Here is a 20,266-nt window from a genome sequence, read left to right on the forward strand (position 1 = left end):
GACAGGTGGCTACACCACTGTAGGTACATGTGAGGATGAGATATTAAGGAAGGAAATAATTCTTACCCTAACCCTAACCCTATAGATGAGAATCTGGAAATCCAAATTCCAAATTCCAAATTCCAATTCAATCCAATTCAATTCCACATTCCTTACATTCCACATTCCAAACTTCACATTCCACATTCCAAATTCCAAATTCTCATCTTAACATGTATACATGGAATTTGGACTATAAATTGTGGAATGGAGAAATTTAACAGTGTGAGTGAGGAATTGTAATGTGGTGATTGTATGGCAGCCATTTTTTGTTTGCTCATAGATAGAAGTTGATCCTGAAACCCAGACCAGGTGCAGTTCGGTCCCGAACCACCCAGGGCCCCAAATTCACAGCACAGTCTCAACCTGGCACCCTGGAGGTGTATGTTTTTGACTGAATGGAGAATTTCAGTGTGAAGGCCATAAAGCATCTATGAGAATCTGGAGAGTACTTCAAGGCTGATATTTCAAAGACAGAGGGAAAGTGAGGCTTTGATTTCCCAATAAAAATGGAAGCTTATAGAGTGCTGCTTCAAAGATGGTGGCTACACCACTGTGATTACATGTGAGGATGAGATATTAGGAAGAAATAATTCCTTACCTAACTCAACCAATAGATGAGAATCTGGAATTCCAAATTCCAAGTTTCAAATTCAAATTCAATTCCAATTCAATTCCACATTCCACATTCCATTCCACATTCCAAATTTCATTCCATTCCCATTCCAAATTCAGTTCTCATCTTAACATGTATACATGGAGATTTGGACTATAAATTGTGGAATGGAGAAATTAACAGTGTGAAGTGAGGAATTGTAATGTGTGTTATATGGCAACCTTTTGTTTGCTCATAGATAGAAGTCCCTAATTTTTGTACACATAAACCAGAAGGGTCGTTGCAACATATTGACACCAAGGTTTTTTCCAAAGTTCTGCCAGTTCCGGTCCAAAGATGATGCCAGCGTAGTTGATCTAAAACACAAAGGTGCAGTTCGGGCCCCGAGACACCCAGGGGCCCCAAGAGTATCAGCAGAGCGTCAACCTGTCCAGAGGTGCATGCAAATTTGGTGCCTCTACCTCAACCCAGAAGTACCAAAAATACCTCCATCTTTCCCAACTGCTGACTGCACAAAGGGCCTATGCTGAAATGTACACTATAAAGGGCAACTGTTTAGGCCCCTTAGAAGCTAGAGGTCTGAAATTTGCAAGCTCTGGGGCCCTTGGTGGCACAGCCGGTTTTCAAAGTTCTACCAGTTCCAGGTCAAAGATGATTGCAGTTCAGACACAAGGTACCCAGGGCCCAGAAATCAACAGGCATTCAACCTGTCACCAGGAGGTGCATACTAAATTGTTGGCTCTACCTAAACAAGTACTAAAATACCTCCATCTTTTAACTGCTGACTGCACAAAAGGGCCCATGCTGAAATTTACACCATAAGGAGCAGGCCCCTTAAAAGAAGTTCGAGGTCTGAAATTTTGCACAAGTTCTTCCTGTGGCCCCTTGGTGGCACAGTGCGGCTTTCAAGTTCTACCAGTTCCAGGTCAAGATGATTGCAGTTCAGACCCCAGGGAACACCCAGGAGCCCCAAAATCTCAGCAGAGCGATCAACCTGTCACAGGAGGTGCATGCTAAATTTGGTGGCTCTACCTAAACCAGTGCTAATACCTCCATCTTTCCCCTTTGACTGCACAAAGGGCCCATGCTGAAATTTACACCATAAAGGGTATTTGTGTGGGCCCCTTGATTAGAGGTCTGAAATTTTGCACAAGTTCTTCCCTGCGGCCTTGGTGGCACAGTGCGGCTTTCAAAGAAGTTCTACCGGTTCAGGTCAAAGATGATTGCAGTTCGGGTCCCGAGACACCCAGAGCCCCAAAATCTCAGCAGAGCGTCAACCTGTCACCCAGGAGGGGTGCATACTAAATTTAGTGGCTCTACCTCAACCAAGTACTTCAAAAATACCTCCATCTTTTCCCAACTGCTGACTGCACAAGGGCCTATGCTGAAATTTACACTATAAGGGAGCACTAGTTCGGGTACTAAGAGACACCCAGAACCCCAAAATCTCAGCAGAGCGTCAACCTGTCACCCAGGAGGTGCATGCTAAATTTAATTAGCTCTACCTAAACCAAGTACTAAAAATACCTCATCTTTTTCCCAACTGCTGACTGCACAAGGGGCCCATGCTGAAATTTACACCATAAGGGCAACTGTTTGGGCCTTAGCAGAAGGTCTGAAATTTTGCACAAGTTCTTCCCTGCGGCCCTTGGTGGCACAGTGCAAACACAAAAGTTCTACAGTTCCAGGTCCAAAGATGATTGATTCAGACCCCGGTTGCCAAGGGCCCCAAGGCACAGCAGGCGTCAACCACCATCACCAGGAGGTGTGTCATTGTTACCTCAGCCGTAAAAATATCAATCAGCCTGTTTGCCTTTGGCATGGAGTTTCTGATCGCCTATGGTGTGATTGAATAAAGGTCAGGCCTGCACAAACTCATTGCCCAGGCCCTTGGTGGCACAGCCACGGTTTTCAAGTTCTACAGTTCAGGTCCAAAGATGATTGCAGTTGGGCCTGAGACACCCAGGGGCCCAAAATCTCAGCAGGCGTCAACCTGTCACCCAGGAGGTGCATGCTAAATTTGGTGGCTCTGTCAACCAGAGTACCAAAATACCTCCATCTTTCCCAACTGCTATTGCACAGGGCCTGGCACCAAGTAACATGCACTATAGGCAACTGTTTAGGCCCCTTAGAAGCTAGAGGTCTAGAAATTTTACACAAACTCTTACTTGGGGCCCTTGGTGGCACAGCCCGGTTTTCAAAGTTCTACCAGTTCCAGGTCCAAAGATGATTGCAGTTCGGGCCTGAGACGCAGGGCCCCAAAATCTCAGCAGAGCGTCAACCTGTCACCAGGAGGTGCATGCTAAGTTTGGTGGCTCTACCTAAACCAGAAGTACTAAAAATACCTCCATCTTTTTCCCAGCCTTTGACTGCACAAGGGCCCATGCTGATTTACCATAAAGGGCAACTGTGTGGGCCTTAGCAGTTGAAGGTCTGAAATTTTGCACAAGTTCTTCCCTGCGGCCCTTGTTGGCACAGTGCGGCTTTCGAAGTTCTACCAGTTCCAGGTCCAAGATGATTGCAGTTCAGGATCCCAAGCCCCAAAATCTCAACAGAGCGTCAACCTGTCACCCAGGAGGTGCATGCTAAATTTGGTGGCTCTACCTCAACCAAGTACCAAAAATACCTCCATCTTTTTTCCCAACTGCTGACTGCACAAGGGCCTATGCTGAAATTTACACTATAAAGAACCTTAGTTCGAACTAGAGACACCAGGGCCCCAAAATCTCAGCAGAGCGTCAACCTGTCACCAGTTATGCCCAAATTTAGCTCTACCTCAACCAAGTACTAAATACACTCCATCTTTCCCAACTGCTGACTACTGCAAGGGCCTATGCTGAAATTTACATAAAAAATTTGGGCCTTAGCAGTTAGAGGTCTGAAATTTTGCTGAGCTCTTCCCTGGGGCCCTTGGTGGTACAGCCTGGTTTTCAAAGTTCTGCCTATTACAGGTCCAAGATACCCAGAGGCCAGTTGATCCTAAGAAGCCACACAGGTGCAGTTCGGTCCCGAACCACCCAGAACTAGATTAGCACAGTCAACCTGGCACCTATGAAGTGTATGTTTTTTGACTGAATGGAGAATTTCAGTGTGAGCCATAGAAAGCCATCTGAGAATCTGGAAGTACTTCAAGGCTGATATTTCAAAGACAGAGGAGAGAGTGGGCTGATTTCCAATAAAATGGAAGCTTATAGAGTGCTGCTTCAAAGACAGGTGGCTACACCACTTTGTAGGTACATGTGAGTATGAGATATTAAGGAAGGAAACAATTCCTTACCCTAGCCCTAACCCTATAGATGAGATCTGGAATTCCAAATTCAAATTCCAAAATTCAATTCAATTCAATTCCATTCCACATTCAAATTTCCCCTACATTCCAAATTCCAAATTCTCATCTTAACATGTATACATAGATTTGGAATAGAACAATGGAATGGAAAATTACAGTGTGAGTGAGGTGTAATGTGGTGGTGTATGGCAGCCTTTTTTGTTTGCTCATAGATAGAAGTCTAATTTTGTACACATAAACCTTAGAAGGGTCTGAGTACAACATATTGACACCAAGGTTTTCAAAAGTTCTGCCAGTTCCAGGTCCAAAGATGATGCCAGCGTGGTTGATCCTAAAACACACAAAGGTGCAGTTCGGGCCCAAGAGACACCCAGGAGCCCCAAAATATCAACAGAGCGTCAACCTGTCACCCAGGAGGTGCATGCAAAATTTGGTGCCTCTATCTCAACCAGAAGTACCAAAAATACTTACTCCATCTTTTCCCAACTGCTGACTGCACAAAGGCCTATGCTGAAATTTACACTATAAAGGGCAACTGTTTAGGCCCCTTAGCAGCTAGAGGTCTGAAATTTTGCCTGACTCTTCCCTGGGGCCATGGTGTTACAGCCTGGTTTTCAAAGTTCTGCCTGTTACAGGTCCAAAGATGATGCCAGAGGCCAGTTGATCCTGAAACCCAGACAGGTGCAGGATTCGATTACACCAGGGAGCCCCAGATTAGCACAGTCTCAACTTGGCACCTGGAGTGTATGTTTTTGACTGAATGGAGAATTTCAGTGTGAAGGCCATAGAAAGCCATCTATGAGAATCTGGAAGTACTTCCAAAGGCTGATATTTCAAGATAGGGAAGAGTGGGTGATTTCAATAAAAATGGAAGCTTATAGAGTGCTGCTTCAAAAAGACGAGTGGCTACACCACTGTAGGTACATGTGAGGATGAGATATTAAGGAAAATAATTCCTTACCTAACCCTAACCAATAGATGAAATCTGGAATTCCAAATTCCAAATTCCAAATTCCAAATTCAATTCCAATTCCAATTCCACATTCCACATTCCACATTCCACATTCCAAATTTCACATTCCACATTCCACATTCCAAATTCCAAATTCTCATCCAAGCATGTATACATAGATTTGGACCTCATTGTGGAATGGAGAAATTCTTGGTGTGAGTGAGGAATTGTAATGGTGATTGTATGGCAGCCTTTTTGTTTGCTCATAGATAGAAGTCCCTAATTTTGTACATAAACCTTAGAAGGGTCTGAGTACAACATATTGACATAGGTTTTTTCAAAGTTCTGCCAGTTCCAGGTCCAAAGATGATGCCAGCGGCCAGTTGATCCTAAAACACACAAAGGTCAAGTTCGAATTTGGAACACCCAGGGAGCCCCAAAATATCAACAGAGCGTCAACCTGTCACCCAGGAGGTGCATGCAAAATTTAATTGCCTCTACACTCAACCAGAAGTACCAAAAATACCTCCATCTTTCCCAACTACTATTATAAAGGGCCTATGCTGAAATGTACACTATAAGGGCAACTGTTTAGGCCCTTAGAAGCTAGAGGTCTGAAATTTTGCACAAACTCTTGCCAGGGCCCTTGGGTAGCTGACCTGGTTTTCAAAAGTTCTACCAGTTCCAGGTCCAAAGATGATTGCAGTTCAGGCCCTGGGGTGCCAGGGCCCAAATCTCAGCAGAGCGTCAACCTGTCACCCAGGAGGTGCATGCTAGAATTTGGTGGCTCTACCTGAACCAGAAGTACTAAAAATACCTCCATCTTTTTCCCAACTGCTGACTGCACAAAGGGCCCATGCTGAAATTTACACCATGAGGCAACTGTTGGGCCTATAGCAGTTAAGTCTGAAATTTTGCACAAGTTCTTCCTGCGGCCCTTGGTGGCAGTGCGGCTTTCAAAGTTCAGTTTTCAGGTCCAAGATGATTGCAGTTCCGGGCCCAGACACCCAGGGCCCCAAAATCTCAGCAGAGCGTCAACCTGTCACCCAGAGTGCATGCTAAGTGGTGGCTCTACCTCAGCAATGCCAAAAATATCCATCTTTTTCCCAACTGCTGACTGCACAAGGGCCTATGCTGAAGACACACTATAAAGGGCAACAGTTCGGGCACTGAGACACCCAGGGCCCAAAATCTCAGCAGAGCGTCAACCTGTCACCCAGGAGGTGCATGCTAAATTTGGTGGCTCTACCTCAACCAGAGTACTAAAAATACCTCCATCTTTTCCCAACTGCTGACTACGAGGCCTATGCTGAAATTTACACTATAAAGAGACAACTGTTTGGGCCCCTTAGCAGTTAGAGGTCTGAAAATTTTGCACGAGCTCTTCCCTGGGGCCCTTGGTGGTACAGCCTGGTTTTTCAAAGTTCTGCCTATTGCAGGTCCAAAGATGATGCCAGAGGCCAGTTGATCCTGAAACCCTGCAGGTGCAGTTCGGTCCCCGAACCACCAGAACCCCAATTCGCAGCACAGTCTCAACCTGGCACCCTGGAGGTGTATGTTTTTGACTGAATGGAGAATTTCAGTGTGAAGGCCATAGAAAGCCATCTATGAGAATCTGGAAGTACTTCAAGAGAGCTGATATTTCAAAGACAGAGGGAGAGAGTGGGCTGATTTCCAATAAAAATGGAAGCTTATAGAGTACTGCTTCAAAGACAGGTGGCTACACCTTTGTAGTACATGTGAGGTATGAGATATTAAGGAAAACAATTCCTTACCCTAACCCCTAACCTATAGATGAGAATCTGGAATTCCAAATTCCAAATTCCAAATTCAATTCAATTCAATTCCATTCCACATTCCAAATTTCACATTCCACATTCCAAATTCCAAATTCTCATCTTAACATGTATACATGGAATTTGAATATAAATGTGGAATGGAGATTTAACAGTGTGGTGAGAATTGTAATGTGAAGCGATTGTATGGCAACCTTTTTGTTTGCTCATAGATAGAAAGTCCCTAATTTTGTACACATAAACCTTAGAAGGGTCTGAGTACAACATATTGACACCAGGTTTTCAAAGTTCTTGGTTCAGGTCCAAAAGATGATGCCAGCGTGGTTGATCCTAAAACACACAAAGTGCAGTTCAGGCCCCAGGGAACACCCAGGGCCCCAAAATATCAGCAAATCAACCTGTCACCCAGGAGGTGCATACAAAATTTGGTGCACTATCTCAGCCAGAAGTACCAAGAAATACCTCCATCTTTTCCCAACTGCTGACTGCACAAAAGGCCTATGCTGAAATTTACACTATAAAGGGCATTTAGGCCCCTTAGCAGCTAGAGGTCTGAAATTTTTGCACGAGCTCTTCCCTGGGGCCCTTGGTGGTACAGCCTGGTTTTCAAAGTTCTGCCTGTTACAGGTCCAAAGATGATGCCAGAGGCCAGTTGATCCTGAAACCCAGACAGGTGCAGTTCGGTCCCCGAACCACCAGGGCCCCAGATTCGCAACACAGTCTCAACCTGGCACCTGGGGTGTATGTTTTTGACTGAATGGAGAATTTCAGTGTGAAGGCCATAGAAAGCCATCTATGAGGAAGTGGAAGTACTTCAAGGCTGATATTTCAAAGACAGAGAGAGAGAGGTAGGCTGATTTCCAATAAAAATGGAAGCTTATAGAGTGCTGCTTCAAGACAGGTGGCTACACCACTGTAGGTACATGTGAGGATGAGATAAGGAAGGAAATAATTCCTTACCCTAACTAACAATAGATGAGAATCTGGAATTCCAAATTCCAAATTCCAAATTCAAATTCAATTCAATTCAATTCACATTCCACATTCCATTCCACATTCCAAATTTCATTCCATTCCACATTCCAAATTCCAAATTCTCATCTTAACATGCCATCATGGAATTTGGACTATAAATTGTGGAATGGAGAAATTAACAGTGTGAGTGAGGAATTGTAATGTGGTGATTGTATGGCAGCCTTTTTGTTTGCTCATAGATAGAAGTCCTAATTTTGTACACATAAACCTTAGAAGGGTCTGGGTACAATATTGACCATAAGGTTTCAAGTTCTGCCGAGTTCAGGTCCAAAGATGATGCCCAGCGACAGTTGATCCTAAAACACACAAAGGTGCAGTTCAGGCCCGAGACACCCAGGGGCCCCAAAATATCAGCAGAGCGTCAACCTGTCACCCAGGAGGTGCATGCAAAATTTGAATTGCCTCTACCTCAGCCAGAAGTATAAAAATACCTCCATCTTTCCCAACTGCTACAAAGGGCCTGCTGAAATGCTTTACTATATAAAGGGCAACTGTTTAGGCCCCTTAGAAGCTAGAGGTCTGAAATTGCACAAACTCTTACTTGGGGCCCTTGGTGGCACAGCTGGTTTCAAAGTTCTACCAGTTCCAGGTCCAAAGATGATTGCCGGGCCCTGAGACACCCAGAGCCCCAAAATCTCAACAGAGCGTCAACCTGTCACCCAGGAGAGTGCATGCTAAGTTGTTGGCTCTACCTGAACCAGAAGTACTAAAAAATACCTCATCTTTTTCCCAACTGCTGACTGCACAAAGGGCCCATCACTGAAATTTACACCATAAGGAGCAACTGTGTGGGCCTGCTTGGTTAGGGTCTGAAATTTTGCACAGAAAGTTCTTCCTCACGGCCTTGGTGGCACAGTGCGACTTTCAAAGTTCTACCAGTTTCAGGTCAAGATGATTGCAGTTCGGGTCCCGAGACACCCAGGAGCCCCAAAATCTCAGCAGAGCGTCAACCCATCACCAGAGGTGCATGCTAAATTTGGTGGCTCTACCTCAACCAGAAGTACCAAAAATCATCCATCTTTTTCCCAACTGCTGACTGCACAAAGGGCCTATGCTGAAATTTACACTATAAAGGGCAACAGTTGAACTGAGACACCCAGGGGCCCCAAAATCTCAGCAGAGCGTCAACCTGTCCTGCTAAATTTGGTGGCTCTACCTAAACCAGAAGTACTAAAAAAATACCTCCATCTTTCCCAACTGCTGACTGCACAAGGGCCCATCTTTCAATTTACACCATAAAGGGCAACTGTTTGGGCCTTAGCAGTTAGAAGGTCTGAAATTTTGCACAAGTTCTTCCTGCGGCCTTGGTGGCACAGTGCGGCTTTCAAGGATTCTACCATTTCCAGGTCAAAGATGATTGCAGTTAGGGCCGAGACACCCAGGGGCCCCAAAATCTCAACAGAGCGTCAACCCTATCACCCAGGAGGTGCATGCTAAATTTGGTGGCTCTACCTCAACCAGAAGTACCAAAAATACCTCCATCTTTTTCCCAACTGCTGACTGCTGAAGGGCCTACATGCTGAAATGTACACTATAAGGGCAACTGTTTAGGCCCCTTAGAAAATAGTCTGAAATTTTGCACAAACTCTTACTTGGGGCCCTTGGTAGCACAGCCCGGTTTCAAAGATTCTACCAGTTCCAGGTCCAAGGCCAGTTGCAGTTCAGGCCTAGAGACACCAGGGGCCCCAAAATCTCAGCAGAGCACGTCAACCTGTCACCCAGGAGGTGCATGCTAAATTTGTGGCTCTACCTAAACCAGAAGTACTAAAAATACCTCCATCTTTTTCCCAACTGCTGACTGCACAAAGGGCCCATGCTGAAATTTACACCATAAGGGCAACTGTGTGAGGCCCCTTAGCAGTTAGAGGTCTGAAGGCCCTGCACAAGTTCTTCCCTGCGGCCCTTGGTGGCACAGTGCGGCTTTCAAAGTTCTACCAGTTCCGAGTCCAAAGATGATTGCAGTTCGGGTCCCAGGGCTCCCAGAAATTCCCCAAAATCACAGCAGAGCGTCAGCCTGTCACCCAGGAGGTGCATGCTAAATTGGGTGGCTCTACCTCAACCAAGAAGTACCAAAAATACCTCCATCTTTTTCCCAACTGCTGACTGCTGAGGCCTATGCTGAAATTTACTATCAAGGGCAACAGTTCAGGCACTGAGACACCCAGGGGCCCCAAAATCTCAGCAGAGCGTCAACCTGTCACCCAGGAGGTGCATGCTAAATTTGGTGGCTCTACCTCCAACCAAGTACTAAAAATACCTCCATCTTTTCCCAACTGCTGACTGCACAAGGGCCTATGCTGAAATTTACACTATAAAAAGGGCAACTGTTTTGGGCCCTTAGCAGTTAAGTCTGAGAATTTTGCGAGCTCTTCCTGGGGCCCTTGGTGGTACAGCCTGGTTTTCAAAGTTCTGCCTATTACAGGTCCAAAGATGATGCCAAGAATGATTGATCCTGAAACCCACAGGTGCAGTTCGGTCCCCGAACCACCCAGGGAGCCCCAGATTCGCAGCACAGTCTCCAACCTGGCACCCTGGAGGTGTATGTTTTTGACTGAATGGAGAATTTCAGTGTGAAAACCATGAAAGCCATCTATGAAGTCTGGAAGTACTTCAAGGCTGATATTTCAAAGACAGAGGGAGAGAGTGGGCTGATTTCAATAAAAATGGAAGCTTATAGAGTGCTGCTTCAAAGACAGGTGGCTACACCACTGTAGGTACATGTGAGTATGAGATATTAAGGGAGGAAACAATTCCTTACCTAACTTCTTTATAGATGAGAATCTGGAATTCAAATTCCAATTCAAATTCAATTCAATTCAATTCCACATTCCACATTCCAAATTTCACATTCCATTCCAAATTCCAAATTCTCATCTTAACATGTATACATGGAATTTGGAATATAAATTGTGTGGAGAAATTAACAGTGTGGTGAGGGTGTAATATTATTATACTTCTTGATCTTTTTTGTTTGCTCATAGATAGAAATTACTGTTTGTACATAAACCTTAGAAGGGTCACAGGTACAACATATTGACACCAGGTTTTTCAAAATTCTGCCAGTTCCAGGTCCAAAGATGATGCCAGCGACGGTTGATCCTAAAACACACAAAGGTGCAGAAGTTCCGGGCCCCGAGACACCCAGGGGCCCCAAAATATCCAGCAGAGCGTCAACCTGTCACCCAGGAGGTGCATGCAAAATTTGGTGCCTCTATCTCAGCTTAGAAAGTACCAAAAATACCTCCATCTTTCCCAACTGCTGACTGCACAAAGGGCCTATGCTGAAATTTACACTATAAAGGGCAACTGTTTGGGCCCCTTAGCAGCTAAGTCCTGAAAATTTTGCACAGCTCTTCCCTGGGGCCCATGGTGGTACAGCCTGGTTTCAAAGAAGTTCTGCCTGTTACAGGTCCAAAGATGATGCCAGAGAGCCAGTTGATCCTGAAACCCAGACGGGGTGCAGTTCGGTCCCCGAACCACCAGAGCCCCAGATTCGCAGCACAGTCTCAGCCTGGCACCCTGGAGGTGTGGCATTTTTTTGACTGAATGGAGAATTTCAGTGTGAGGCCATAGAAAATGGCTATGAGAATCTGGAAGTACTTCCAAAGGCTGATATTTCAAAGACAGGAAAGTGGTGATTTCCAATAAAAATGGAAGCTTATAAGTGCTGCTTCAAAGACAGGTGGCTACACCACACAGAGTACATGTGAGGATGAGATATTAAGGAAGTAATTCCTTACCTAACCCTAACCAATAGATGAGAACTGGAATTCCAAATTCCAAATTCCAATTCCAAATTCAATTCCAATTCCATTCCACATTCCACATTCCATTCCAAATTTCACATTCCATTCATTCCAAATTCAAATTCTCATCTTAACATGTATACATGGAATTTGGACTATAGAATTGTGGAATGGAGAAAGTCTTTAGTGTGGTGAGGAATTGTAATGTGGTGATTGTATGGCAGCCTTTTTGTTTGCTCATAGATAGAAGTCCTAATTTTTGTACACATAAACCTTAGAAGGTCTGAGTACAACATATTGACACCAAGGTTTTCAAAAGTTCTGCCAGTTCCAGGTCCAAAAGATGATCTGGCAGCCAGTTGATCCTAAAACACACAAAGGTGCAGTTCAGGCCCCAGAGACGCAGGGGCTAAAATATCAACAGAGCGTCAACCATCACCAGAGGTGCATGCAAAATTTGGTGCCTCTACCTCAACCAGAAGTACCAAAAAATACCTCCATCTTTTTCCCAACTGCTGACTGCACAAAGGCCTATGCTGGAAATGTACACTATAAAAAGGGCAACTGTTTGGCCCCTTAAGCTAGGAGTCTGAAATTTTGCACAAACTCTTACTTGGGTACTTGGTAGCACAGCTGGTTTCAAAAGTTCTACCAGTTCCAGGTCCAAAGATGATTGCAGTTCGGGCCTAGAGACACCCAGGGCCCCAAAATCCTCAGCAGAGCGTCAACCTGTCTGCCCAGAAGGAGGTGCATGCTTTAAGGAATTCGGTGGCTCAAACAAGTAAAATACCTCCATCTTTTCCCAACTGCTGACTGCACAAGGGCCCATGCTGAAATTGCACACCATAAGGGCAACTGTTTGGGCCCCTTAGCAGTTAAGAGGTCTGAAATTTTGCTGATTCTTCCTACTGACCCTTGGTGGCACAGTGCGGCTTTCAAAGTTCTACCAGTTCAGGTCCAAAGATGATTGCAGTTCGGACCCGAGACACCCAGGGGCCCCAAAATCTCAACCAGAGCGTCAACCTGTCACCCAGAGGTGCATGCTAATTTAATTGACTCTACCTAAACCAGAAGTACTAAAAATATCATCTTTCCCAACTGCTGACTGCTGAAAGTTGTTATAATTATTACCTCAAAGATGCAACCTGTTGTGGGCCCCTAACAGTAGTCAAATTTTATAGTTCTTCCTGCATTCTTTCAGAAGATGCTTGTCCCGACACTTTAAAAGTTACAATTCAAGTCAAAAACAGTTGCAAGTTAGTTGGGCCTTGAAGTTACAAAATCCCTAGCGAAGCGTTGTTTATTAGAGTCATGTGTTGGCAATCTTATATCAAGAAATTGCCAAAATACACTCCATCTTTTTCCCAACTGCTGACTGCACAAAGGGCCTATGCTGAAATTTACACTATAAAGGGCAACAGTTCGGGCACAAAGACATAGGGGCCCAAAGTCTCAGCAGACGTGTATCACCCAGGAGGTGCACATGCTAAATTTGGTGGCTCTACCTAAACCAGAAGTACTAAAAAATACCTCCATCTTTTTCCCAACTGCTGACTGCTGAGGCCCATGCTGAAATTTACACCATAAAGGGCAACTGTTTGGGCCCCTTAGCAGTTAGAGGTCTGTGCACAAGTTCTTCCCTGCGGCCTTCATGGCACAGTGCGGCTTTCAAAGTTCTACCAGTTCAGGTCCAAGAATGATTGCAGTTCGGGCCCAGGGACACCCAGGGGCCCCAAAATCTCAACAGAGCGTCAACCTGTCCCCAGGGTGCATGCTAAATGATGGCTCTACCTCAACCAGAAGTACCAAAAATACCTCCATCTTTTCCCAACTGCTGACTGCTACAAGGGCCTATGCTGAAATGTACACTATAAGGGGCAACTGTTTAGGCCCTTAGAAGCTAGAGGTCTGAAATTTTGCCTAAAACTCTTACTTGGGGCCCTTGGTGCTTTGTATTTTCAAAATTCTACCAGCCAGGTCCAAAGATGATTGCAGTTCGGGCCCTGAGACACCCAGGAGCCCAAAATCTCAGCAGAGCGTCAACCTGTCACCCAGAGGTGCATGCTAGGGTGGTGGCTCTACCTAAACCAAGTACTAAAAATACCTCCATCTTTTCCCAACTGCTGACTGCACAAAGGGCCCATGCTGAAATTTACACCATAAAGAACCTGTTTGGGCCCCTTAGCAGTTAGAGTCTGAAATTTTGCACAAGTTCTTCCCTGCGGCCTTGGTGGCACAGTGCGGCTAAAGTTCACCACCAGTTCAGGTCCAAAGATGATTGCAGTTCCAGACCCCGAGACACCCAGGGGCCCCAAAATCTCCAGCCCAGAGCGTCAACCTGTCACCCAGGAGGTGCATACTTCGTTGAGTAGCTCTACCTAAACCAGAAGTGCCAAATACCTCCATCTTTTTCCCAACTGCTGACTGCACAAAGGCCCATGCTGAAATTTACACCATAAAGAACGCTGTGTGGGCCCTTAGCAGTTAGAGGTCTGAAATTTTTGCACAAGTTCTTCCCTGCGGCCCTTGGTGGCACAGTGCGGCTTCAAGTTCTACCAGTTCCAGGTCAGATGATTGCAGTTCGGGTCCCCGAGACACCCAGGGGCCCCAAAATCTCAACAGAGCGTCAACCTGTCACCCAGGAGGTGCATGCTAAATTTGGTGGCTCTACCTCCAACCAGAAGTACCAAAAATACCTCCATCTTTCCCAACTTTGACTACACAAAGGCTATAAATTACACTAAGGGCAACAGTTCAGACACTGAGACACCAAGGGCCCCAAAATCTCAGCAGAGCGTCAACCTGTCACCCAGGAGGTGCATGCTAAATTTGGTGGCTCTACCTAAACCAGAAGTACTAAAAATGCCTCCATCTTTCCCAACTGCTGACTGCACAAAGGGCCCATGCTGAAATTTACCATGAGGCAGCTGTTTGGGCCCTTAGCAGTTAAGAGGTCAAATTTTGCACAAGTTCTTCCTGCGGCCCTTCGTGTACAGTGCGGCTTTCAAAAAGTTCTACCAGTTCCAAGGTCCAAAGATGATTGCAGTTCAGGCCCCAGAGACACCCAGGGGCCCAAAATCTCAGCAGAGCGTCAACCTGTCACCCAGGAGGTGCATGCTAAATTTGGTGGCTCTACCTCAGCAAGAAGTACCAAAATACCTCCATCTTTTCCCAACTGCTGACTGCACAAAGGGCCTATGCTGAAATGTACTATAAAGGGCAGCTGTTTAGGCCCCTTAGAGCTAGAGGTCTGAAATTTTGCACAAACTCTTACTTGGGGCCCTTGGTGGCACAGCGGTTTTCAAGTTCTACCAGTTCCAGGTCAAGATGATTGCAGTTCGGGCCCTAGGGCAAGGCCAAAATCTCAGCAGAGCGTCAACCTGTCACCAGGAGGTGCATGCTAAATTTGGTGGCTCTACCTAAACCAAGTACTAAAATACACTCCATCTTTCCCAACTGCTGACTGCACAAAGGAGCCCATGCTAGAAATTTACACCATAAGGGCAACTGTGTGGGCCCCTTAGCAGTTAAATTCTGAAATTTTTGCACAAGTTCTTCCCTCTTGACCTTGGTGGCACAGTGCGGCTTTCAAAGTTCTACCAGTTCCAGGTCCAAAGATGATTGCAGTTCAGATTTAGAGACACCCAGGAGCCCCAAAATCTCAGCAGAGCGTCAACCTGTCACCCAGGAGGTGCATGCTAAATTTGGTGGCTCTACCTCAACCAGAAGTACCAAAAATACCTCCATCTTTTTCCCAACTGCTGACTGCTACAAAGGGCCTATGCTGAAATTTTCTCAAGGGCAACAGTTCAGGCACTGAGACACCAGGGGCCCCAAAATCTCAGCAAGGCGTCAACCTGTCACCAGGGGTGCATGCTAAATTTGGTGGCTCTGCCTCAGCAAGTACTAAAATACCTCCATCTTTTTCCCAACTGCTGACTGCACAAAGGGCCTATGCTGAAATTTACACTATAAAGGGCAACTGTTTGGGCCCTTAGCAGTTAGAGGTCTGAAATTTTGCACGAGCTCTTCCTGGGGCCCTTGGTGGTACAGCCTGGTTTTCAAAGTTCTGCCTATTACAAGGTCCAAAGATGATGCCAGAGAGGCCAGTTGATCCTGAAACCCACACAGGTGCAGTTCGGTCCCCCGGGCACCCAGGGAGCCCCCAGATTCATAGCACAGTCTCAACCTGGCACCCTGGAGGTGTATGTTTTTTTGACTGAATGGAGAATTTCAGTGTGAAGGCCATAGAAAGCCATCTGAGGAATCTGGAGAGTACTTCCAAAGGCTGATATTTCAAGACAGAGAGAGAGTGGGCTGGTTCCAATAAAAATGGAAGCATAGAGTGCTGCTTCAAAGACAATTGGCTACACCTTTGTAGGTATGTGAGTATGAAATGAAGGAAACTAATTCCTTACCCTAACCTAACCCTATAGATGAGAATCTAATTCCAAATTCCAAATTCCAAATTCAATTCAATTCAATTCCACATTCACATTCCAAATTTCATTCCACATTCCAAATTCCAAATTCTCATCTTAACATGTATACATAGATTTGAATATAAATTGTGGAATGGAGAAATTTAACAGTGTGAGTGAGGAATTGTAATGTGGTGATTGTATGGCAGCCTTTTTTTGTTTGCTCATAGATAGAAGTCCCTAATTTTGTACACATAAACCTTAGAAGGGTCTGGGTATATTGACACCAAGGTTTTCAAGTTCTGCCAGTTCCAGGTCCAAGATGATGCCAGCGGCCAGTTGATCTAAAACACACAAAGGTGCAGTTCGGGCCCGAGAACTTGGGGGCCCCAAAATCAACAGAGCGTCAACCTGTCACCCAGGAGGTGCATGCAAAATTTGGTGCCTCTATCTCAACCAGAGTACCAAAAATACCTCCATCTTTTTCCCAACTGCTGACTGCACAAGGGCCTATGCTGAAATTTACACTATAAAGGGCAACTGTTTAGGCCCCTTAGCAGCTAGAGGTCTGAAATTTTGCACGAGCTCTTCCTGGGCCCTTGGTGGTACAACCTGGTTTTCAAAGTTCTGCCTGTTACAGGTCCAAAGATGATGCCAGAGGCCAGTTGATCCTGAAACCCAGACAGGTGCAGTTCGGTCCCAGACCACCAGGGCCCCAATAGCACAGTCTCAACCTGGCACCCTGGAGGTGTATGTTTTTTGACTGAATGGAGAATTTCAGTGTGAAGGCCATAGAAAGCCATCTGAGAATCTGGAAGTATTCAAGAGCTGATATTTCAAAGACAGAGGAGAGAGTGGGCTGATTTCAATAAAAATGGAGAAACATAGAGTGCTGCTTCAAAGACCAATTGGCTACACCACTGTAGGTACATGTGAGGATGAGATATTAAGGAAGGAAATAATTCCTTACCTAACCCTAACCCAATAGATGAGAATCTATGAATTCCAAATTCCAAATTCCAAATTCAAATTCAATTCAATTCCAATTCCATTCCACATTCCACATTCCACATTCCAAATTTCACATTCCACATTCCACATTCCAAATTCCAAATTCTCATCTTAACATGTATACATGGAATTTGGACTATAAGTGTGGAATGGAGAAATTTAACAGTGTGAGTGAGGAATTGTAATGTGGTGATTATGGCAGCCTTTTTTTGTTTGCTCATAGATAGAAGTCCTAATTTTGTACATAAACAGAAGGGTCCTGAGTACAACATATTGACACCGAAGGTTTTCAAAGTTCTGCCAGTTCCAGGTCCAAAGATGCCAGCGACTTGATTTGATCCTAAAACACACAAGGTGCAGTTCGGGCCCAGAGACACCAGGGCCCCAAAATATCAGCAAACGTCAGCCTGTCACCAGAGTGCATGCAAATTTGGTGCCTCTACCTCAGCCAGAAGTACCAAAAATACCTCCATCTTTTCCCAACTGCTGACTGCTGAGGGCCTATCTTTGAAATGTACACTATGAGGCAACTGTTTAGGCCTTAGAAGCTAGAGGTCTGAAATTTTGCACAAACTCTTACTTGGGGCCCTTGGTGGCACAGCCCGGTTTCAAAGTTCCTGCAGTTCCAGGTCCAAAGATGATTGCAGTTCGGGCCCTGAGATGCCAGAGACCCCAAATCTCAGCAGAGATCCCAGCCTGTCACCCAGGAGGTGCATGCTAAATTTGGTGGCTACCTAAACCAGAAGTACTAAAAATACCTCCATCTTTCCCAACTGCTGACTGCACAAAGGGCCCATGCTGAAATTTACCATAAAGGGCAACTGTTTGGGCCCCTTAGCAGTTGGGATAGAAATTGCACAAAAGTTCCCTGCGGCCTTGGTGGCTGAGTGCAGCTTTTCAAAGTTCTACCAGTTCCAAGGTCCAAAGATGATTGCAGTTCAGGCCCCGAGACACCCAGGGCCCCAAATCTCAGCAGAGCGTCAGCCTGTCACCCAGGAGGTCCATGCTAAATTTGTTGGCTCTACCTCAACCAGAAGTACCAAAAATACCTCCATCTTTCCCAACCTTTGACTGCACAAAGGGCCTATGCTGAAATTTACACTATAAAGGGCAACAGTTCAGGCACTGAGACACCCAGGGCCCCAAAATCTCAACTTGACGTCAACCTGTCACCCAGAGGTGCATGCTAAATTTGGTGGCTCTACCTCAACCAGAAGTACTAAAAATATCCATCTTTTTTCCCAACTGCTGACTGCACAAAGGGCCTATGCTGAAATTTACACTATAAAGGGCAACTGTTTGGGCCCCTTAGCAGTTAGAGTCTGAAATTTTGCACGAGCTGTCCTGAGGCCTTGGTGGTACAGCCTGGTTTCAAGTTCTGCCTATTACAGGTCCCAAGATGATGCCAGGGCCAGTTGATCCTGCCCCACACCCAGGTGCAGTTCGGTCCCGAACCACCCAGAACCCAGATTCGCAGCACAGTCTCAACCTGGCACCCTGGAGGTGTATGTTTTGACTGAATGGAGAATTTCCAGTGTGAAGGCCATAGAAAGCCATCTGTGAAGATCTGGAAGTACTTCAAGGCTGATATTTCAAAGACAGAGGGAGAGAGTGGGCTGATTTCCAATAAAAATGGGCTTATAGAGTGCTGCTTCAAAGACAATTTGGCTACACCACTGTGGGTACATGTGAGTATGAGATATTAAGGAAGAAGCAATTCCTTACCTAACCTAACCCTATAGATGAGAATCTAGATTCCAAATTCAAATTCCAAATTCAATTCAATTCAATTCCACATTCCACATTCCAAATTTCACATTCCATTCCAAATTCCAAATTCTCATCTTAACATGTATACATGGAATTTGGAATATAAGAAAGTGTGGAATGGAGAAGATTTAACAGTGTGAGTGAGGAATTATGTAGTGATTAATATGGCAATCTTTTTTTGTTTGCTCATAGATAAGTCCCTAATTTTGTACACATAAACCTTAGAAGGATCAGAGTACAACATATTGACACCAAGGTTTTCAAAGTTCTGCAGTTCAGGTCCAAGACTGATGCCAGCCAGCCAGTTGATCCTAAAACACACAAAGGTACGATTCGGGCCCGAGACACCCAGGGCCCCAAAATATCACAGAGCGATCAACCTGTCACCCAGGAGGTGCATGCAAAATTTAGTGCCTCTATCTCAACCAGAAGTACCAAAAATACCTCCATCTTTTTCCCAACTATATTGCACAAAGGGCCTATGCAGAAATTTACACTATAAAAGGGCAACTGTTTAGGCCCCTTAGCAGCTAGAGGTCTGAAATTTTTGCACGAGCTCTTCCTGGGGCCCTTGGTGGTACAACCTGGTTTCAAAGTTCTGCCTGTTACAGGTCCAAGATGATGCCAGAGGCCAGTTGATCAAACCCAGACAGGTGCAGTTCGGTCCCCGAACCACCCAAATTTAGTTCGCAGCACAGTCTCAACCTAGCACCCTGGAGGTGTATGTTTTTGACTGAATGGAGAATTTCAGTGTGAAGGCCATAGAAAGCCATCTATGAGAATCTGGAAGTACTTCAAAGGCTGATATTTCAAAGACAGAGGAGGAAGAGTGGGCTGATTTCCAATAAAAATGGAAGCTATAGAGTGCTGCTTCAAAGACGGGTAAATACACCACTGTAGGTACATGTGAGGATGAGATATTAGGAAGGAAATAATTCCTTACCTAACCTAACCAATAGATGAGAATCTGGAATTCCAAATTCCAAATTCCAAATTCAATTCAATTCAATTACATTCCACATTCCATTCAAATTTCACATTCCACATTCCACATTCCAAATTCCAAATTCTCATCTTAACATGTATACATGGAGATTTGGACTATAAATTGTGGAATGGAGAAGTTAACTGTTGTGGTGAGGTGTGGTGATTTTGTTTGCTCATAGATAGAAGTCCTAATTTTGTACATAAACCTTAGAAGGGTCTGAGTACAACTGTGACACCAAAGGTTTTCAAAGTTCTGCCAGTTCCAGGTCCAAAGATGATGCCAGCGGCCAGTTGATCCTAAAACACACAAGGTGCAGTTCGGGCCCGAGACACCCAGGGGCCCCAAAATATCAACAGACGTCAACCTGTCACCCAGGAGGTGCATGCAAAATTAGTGCCTCTACCTCAACCAGAAGTACCAAAAATACCTCCATCTTTTTCCCAACTGCTGGCTACTTTCAAGGGCCTATGCTGAAATGTACACTATAAGGGCAACTGTTTAGGCCCTTAGAAGCTAGAGGTCTGAAATTTTGCACAAACTCTTACTTGGGGCCTATGGTGGCACAACCCAGTTTTCAAGTTCACAGTTCCAGGTCCAAAGATG

The sequence above is a fragment of the Hippoglossus stenolepis genome, unplaced genomic scaffold, assembly GCF_022539355.2.
Source record: "Hippoglossus stenolepis isolate QCI-W04-F060 unplaced genomic scaffold, HSTE1.2 HiC_scaffold_25, whole genome shotgun sequence".
Lineage (NCBI taxonomy): Eukaryota > Metazoa > Chordata > Actinopteri > Pleuronectiformes > Pleuronectidae > Hippoglossus > Hippoglossus stenolepis.